The sequence below is a fragment of the Danio aesculapii genome, chromosome 3, assembly GCF_903798145.1.
Source record: "Danio aesculapii chromosome 3, fDanAes4.1, whole genome shotgun sequence".
Taxonomy (NCBI): Eukaryota; Metazoa; Chordata; class Actinopteri; order Cypriniformes; family Danionidae; genus Danio; species Danio aesculapii.
This window is the reverse complement of record NC_079437.1, coordinates 52,009,488-52,016,627: the sequence shown is the minus strand read 5'-3', so window position 1 is coordinate 52,016,627 and position 7,140 is coordinate 52,009,488.

Here is a 7,140-nt window from a genome sequence, read left to right as displayed (position 1 = left end):
AAAGCAAAACATTAATATTAAATCACAGCAGAAGGTTCAGCCTGTGATAAAGCAAATTGTCACAATCACCAGTGATTTAGCCTGTGCAGATCGCTGGAGAACTACACATATGCCACTTAAAAAAAGGGTTTCAAAACACTTGTGCTTTGGGATCTCGAAACGTCAGTTTCACATCAGCCATCCCTATCTTTAGAATACCCTCATGCTCCAGATTGCACCTGTTTGACCATTGCCTGCCTGACTGCTCTTGATTATTAAACTACACGTGTATCTTCATTTCCATTGTCCTGACCCGTATGTAACACGAATACACTAATACTAAACAATAGCATAGTAAATGCTATTTTATCCTCCAAAAATCCAATTAATCAGTATTGGAATTAAAAAAACAAACAAACAAACAAAAAACTAACTAACTAACTAAATGACTAACAGACTGAATGGATAAAAAAAATTGGCCTTGAAAAAATGCATCACGACTGCTAACCCTACTTATTAATGAGAAGCGGAACATGTTTCTCTACACTGTCAATGATTTATTTTGTAAATTACAAAGTATTTAAGTGTAATATGAACAGAATTTTGCTGTAAGACAGATATGCAGCGTTACTGTAATTTATAGTTGCATTGTGAAAATGATTGTATATTTTACAGTAAAGATATACAATCTGTAAATACAAATACTGCAAGATAAATGGTGCTGTAAATGGAGTATTTTTTATGTAATGATTTACTGGAGGACTACTGCAAGTACATTACTGTAAGAAATCTACAGGAAATTGCTAACAGTGTACCCAGGTAAAATCTGAATTCCTTAAAAGTCCTTAAAATAGGCCATAAGCATCTGTAATAGTCAGATTCCCAATATACAAGGCCTATTCCTCCATTTTGTGTGGCATCACAGGGCTTCATTGAAGGCGTCTCGCTCTCTCTCTGACCGGCCCGGCTCACACAAAGAGCCCTTTCACTCTGACCTTGACTGAGCGCCTCCCTGAGCACCACAGCAACCCGCCGAGAGGAATCCGCTCCCGTCTGCTCCCAGTGAATGATAACTCTCCTGTACGCCTCCAAAACCCAAAGTAATGCATTTCATATGGAGCCGCACCAATAGACCAACCACCAACACCAGCATGAAAGCCTGATATTTCTCTGAGGGAGTCCAGACGGAAGTGAATCCGCACACAATGGCCGATGGACAAAGCTTGCTATGCATCATGTTCTTGATTTAATAATAAAAATGGGAGCAGGGGAAGTTGGTTGGTTAATCGCAAACATGAGGTTGGTGGAAAATGAAAGGCGTTTTGTTGGAGAGAACAGAAGTATTTTTGGAATGTTTAAAAAAAATGTTCATTGAATGGTCATTCACAGTTGAGGTCATGAGTGTAGATATTACTGCACCTTGCAGAATTTGCAAAGCATAGTTTATACGCAGCAGTCAACATTTGAAGTGAATCCAAAATATTTTTTTTTGAAATTGTTCTAGGACAAGAACTGTCTGTTGTTCAATAGTTTTAAGACAACTTTGATGAAGATGTTGACTACTATTTCAAGAGTTCACACTTACCTCATGATTTATAAAAAGCTTGTATGGCATGCTGTCCCGGGAGAGAGCCTTGAGCTCAAGGGATCCTCGAGTCCAGTGCTCCATCCCTTTTGGGGGGCAAGGGCAGACTGAGCTCAGGTCGATCTCAAAACTGCCCCGCAGCTGAGGCTAAGGTGAACTTCCAGAGAGCAAGACATCTAGGAAAAGAGAGGTTTATTTTGTCTATAATATAGAGCAGCGTTTCCCAACCCTGTTCCTGAAGGCACACCAACAGTCCACATTTTCAACCTCTCCCTAATCAAACACACCTGAATCATCTTATCATAACATCAGAAGAGAATCCAACACCTGAAGTTAATGGGTCAGATAACGGAGACATCCAAAATATGTACTGTTGGTGTGCCTCCCTGAGCAGGGTTGGGAAACACTGATATAGAGCATATTTGGGTGGTGGGAGGAAACCCACGCGGAAACGGGGAGAACACGCAAACTCCGCACAGAAATACCAGATGGTCCAGTGAGGAGCCAGAGCCATTGGTATTCTTGCTGTTAGGCAACAGTGCTAGTCACTGGGCCACCGTGCCGCCCATTCTGGATAAAGGTGGGAGGAGGGCGGTTTCTTCCAGATGAAGATAGTTGTAGAAAAGAAATGAGGATATATATAGAAACTTAGTATCCTTAGATTTGAGGATCGTGATTAGCTAATGTGGGCCAGCTGGGCCAATCATGAGCACATGCTCCTCTCAAAATTAGTTTAATATTAAACTTTACATATATTTTGTCAACAATTTTGTTACATATATTTTGTCAATCAACAGTGATTATAAAAGTGATTATTTTTAACAGTGATTATAAAATGTGCTTTTATTTTGCACTGCTCTGAATAAATAGTAAGTAGTTGTATTTTTTTGTATTAAAAAAAAAGCATTTTATGTATCTAATTAAATTGCAGCAAATGTAAAGACTACTGATTTTTCATAAGACGGGAAGTTGAACGGCTCAGGATAAACCAAGGAAACAAAACTTTAAAGCAGTCATGGATTATCTAGGTAGCAACACAAAGCATTAAAGGTGCCATAAGCTGCACTTCCAGCCACCTGTTTTTATGAGCATTTTGAACATGCACATAAAATATCAGTTGATGGAAATGCCAAGATGCACATACATTTTGAAAATCCACATGAAAAAACATATGCGCATAACTGAGAAGTATAAACTTTTTATTCGATAAGAAAAGATGCGCATGAACTGGGACGGAAACACTTTTACCGAACAAATTTCAGTATGCGGATTAAAAAAGGTCATGTGATTTCAAGTAAGATCATGTGATATTAAAAATGTGAATGAATGGACAAACCAGCAGGTTGAGCACACTGTAAAACATCTGAAATGTTGTTTTGGTCATTCTAAAACGGCACAACCATTTCAGTAATAGTGTTATTATATTATTAATCTCCTCCAGCACTATCAAGAGCATATGTGCTCCTCGTCTCATGCCTTCAAATGCCACCACGTGTTCATTGCGTGTCAGCATCATCTTCTGAGGCGTAAGTCATTTATTAAATAAAGAAAAGATTGACGCAGCTTCTCCCTCCGCAGCAAATTACGTTTTTACTTTTGATATTTGGTGCCAGTTTATCAGGAAGTGACGATTTTGTTCTCTTTGATTCATTGGATGGAAACGCTGCTGTATTCTTACATCTTTTATGCGATAGAATGAAATTCTAGATATTCCTAGGCATACAGCTAAATCATAAGTTCTCATTGTCACCATTATTTTCTCCGAACAAAAACTGAATTTCCCTTATTTTTAAAGTTTAACACAGTTTATTATATTTCCTTTGTACAGTTGAAGTCAGAGTTATTAAAGCCTCTTTGAATTTTTATTCATTCTTTAATATTTCCCAAATTATGTTTAACAGAGCAAGAAAATTTTCACAGTATGTTTGATAATATTTTTTCTTCTTAAGAAAGTCTTATTTATTTTATTTCGGCTAGAATAAAAGCAATTTTTATTTTTTTAAACACCATTTGAAGGTAAAAATTATTAGCCCCTTTAAGCTAACTTTTTTTTTTCGATAGTCTACAGAACAAACCATCATTATACAATAACTTGCCTAATAACCCTAACCTGCTAGTTAACTAATTAACCTAGTTAAGCCTTTAAATGTCACTTAAAGCTGTATAGAAGTGTCTTGAAAACATATCTAGTCAAATATTATTTACTGTCATCATGGCAAAGATAAAATTAATCAGTTATTAGAAATGAGTTATTAAAACTATTATGTTTAGAAATGTGTTGAAAAAAAATATTCTCTCTGTTAAACAGAAATTGGTGAAAAAATAAACTGGGGGGCTAATATTTTTGACTTCAACTGTATATGGCACTCTCACATTGAGCTCTTGGCTAAGTTAAATCAACAGGTGTTGCTGTTCACAGCTCATCAGAACACACATTCATGAAAGAAAGATTACATTCAGTGCTGCCCTGAATAGACGGTTAATAGAGAGTTAAAATAACACTGGATCTTAGTAAAGTGCTGATTGAACATTAATCAATCAGAGTCAATAACATTAATTAATCAATAACATTAACAGAGCTGGCTGTCTAATGCAATCCCAACAACCTGGAGATCAACACGCTCAAAACAGTGTAGATGATAGTGGACTTCAGGAGAAACCCCCCTGCTCTTCCCCCACTGAGCATCATGGACAGCATTGTGTCTGCAGTGGAGTCATTCAGGTTCCTGGGCACCCATCTCAGGACCTGAAGAGGGACAGCCACATTGACTCCATTGTCAAAAAAGCTCAACGAAGGCTGTACTTTGTCTTTGTCAGCTGAGGAAGTTCAACCTCCCAAAGGAGCTGCTGAAACAGTTTTACACCTCCATCACTGAATCAGTCATCTGCACGTCAATAACTGTCTGGTTTAGCTCAGCTACCAAATCCGACCTCCAAAGACTACGTCGAATAGTTTGGACTGCTGAGCAAATCATTGGTACAACCCTCCTTTCTCTCCAAGAACTGTACTTATCCAGAGCGAGCAGAAGGGCTGCCAAAATCACTCTGAACCCCTCACACCCAGCACACTGCCTCTTTCAACTGTTACCTTCTGGTTGACGCTACAGAGCACTGCGCACCAGAACAGCCCGACACAGAAACAGTTTCTTCCCTCAGGCAATCTATCTCATGAACACGTGATGACAATAATTGTGGAACCAACAACACTACTTGCTATACACTTTTTATACACATACACTTATTTAACAAGACACTTTACATGCCAATTTGCACCTATAAGGTTGTATATAGTAAAACACCTGTACATACACTTGTCAATTTGTATATTTGCATTCACTACTTACTTCTATTTTTAAATATATTTATTATCTGTTTTTGTCCTGTCTCTGTAATTCTGTTGCACTGTAAAAGCTTTGTCACGAAAACAAATTCCTTGTATTTGTGAACATACCTGGCAATAAAGCTCTTTCTGATTCTGATTCTAATGATGATTAACAGGCTGTTAACAAGCAAAATCACTGAAGAAATGGACTTCGGTTCACTTGAACACAAGTCGCTGCTTTTTATTCATGGTTTGGCTATTCGTCATCACAAATCAGGTCACTAAAATGAAAATTTTTGAAAACTCTTGTCAGGGTAAAGATTTTCAAAAGTGCCAGGGTCTTTGTTTTTTAGAAGATGGAGGGAAATAGTTTTAGTTTATAATACCCGTGTACGTGTGGGCATGGCCTTAAATGAACTCAATCCTTAAAAACTCATTAAATCTCTCAAATTTGCCACAGCGGAATGAACCACCAACTTTTACAGCATATGTTTTACACAGCGGACACCCTTCCAGATGCAATCCAGTGCTGGGAAACACTTATACACTACGGCCAATTTAGTTTATTCAATTCAGTATTATTACATTCTGCTCTTTTTAATTACTATAGCGGTACTTTTTTGCTTGATACAAGTTTTGTTTCTCTTTTTATGTGTCCTAATAATGATTAATCTACAATCTTACAAGCTCCTTAAGCTTGCAATGTCTGAGGGTTTCAGATGATAAAAGTTAAAATAGCAACAGTTTCTGTGGAGATGAAAGTAACACTGTTATTTATGCCCCACTGCCCTTATTTTTTAACTTCCACATTTACATTTGCAGTGTTTCCATTCTGATGGTTTATAGAATTAATGTATATTGCCAGTCATAAAAATAATAAAACAAATCTTCTAAATAATACATTTTTACATTGTTGGGTTACTTTTGAAACACTGATGGATCGGAAATTTCAAATGAAAAAGCAGTTTAATTTTTTTTCAAAAATAAAGGACAAAATATGTTAGCAGTGAACATATTAACAGGTCATAGTCAGATATATTTACAACTGTAAAATGGTAGTTTTCTCATCGCTCTGCCACACATTTAATGTTTTTATTACACTTTACAATTAAGTTCCATGAGTCAGGTAAGGGGAATCTGCAGATGCAGTACTTTTGAATGTTTTAGAGAGGCAGAGGCTATGTGTTGAGCATTTAAAACCCTTTAATAAATAGTAAGCCATTGATCATCTCACTTATTTTGTGATTCTGTCATTTTTCAAGTAAAACTAATATTTCTCTTTGTTGCACATCATTTGGCAGACTTTTTGTCAGTTATGACATGCTAGACCCCCGCTTTTGAATCAGTGACAAGCAGAGAGACAGATCATGTGTGCATGTAAATGACTGGCATATATAATAGCTCATAGTAACATATGTTAGCTAGTTATTTGCAAAATAAGTTTGAGCATATTTCTGCGTTAATTGATCCCTATTTGCTCCTGGGTGAGGCACACGTCAGCGTCCTTAAGGTCAAACAGAGTAATGAAGGCCAAAGTGTTTAAGTGTTTCAGGTATAATTTTGTCCCACTCCTCCAGCAAATGGAAACGGTTCTTATGGTGGGCAATAGTACGAGGTCATCGCTGTCGCATTTTGCACTTCAAAATGCAACACACATTCTCTATTGGAGACAGATCAGGACTGCAGGCAGTCCAGTCAAGTACCTGTATCCTCTTCCTCCGCAGCCAGCACTTTGTAATGTGTGCAGAATGTGGTTTTGCATTGTCTTCTTGAATTCTATGTACTTTTCAGCATTAATAGTGCCATCACAGAAGTGCCTTTCCCAAGGGCACTGACACAGACGGTTAAGATACGAGAGTTAAAATAACACTGGATCTTAGTTAAAGTGCTGATTGAACATTAATCAGAGTCAATAACATTAATTAATCAATAACATTAACAGAGCTGGCTGTCTGGTGCAACCTGGAGCTCAACACGCTCAAAACAGTGGAGATGATAGTGGACTTCAGGAGAAACAATCATATACCAAGACTTATGGACTTTCTTCCTTTTCTTCTTTGGTCTGCAGCACAGAACATCCATTTTCCCCCAAAAATACCTGAAATACTAATTCATCTGACCACAGTACACTTTTCCACTGTCTGATGGTCCATCCAAGATGCCTCTGAGCCCAGAGATGTCGATGACACCTCTGGACACTGTTAACATAGGGCTTCCTTTTGGCACATTACAGTTTTCACTGACATTTGTGGAT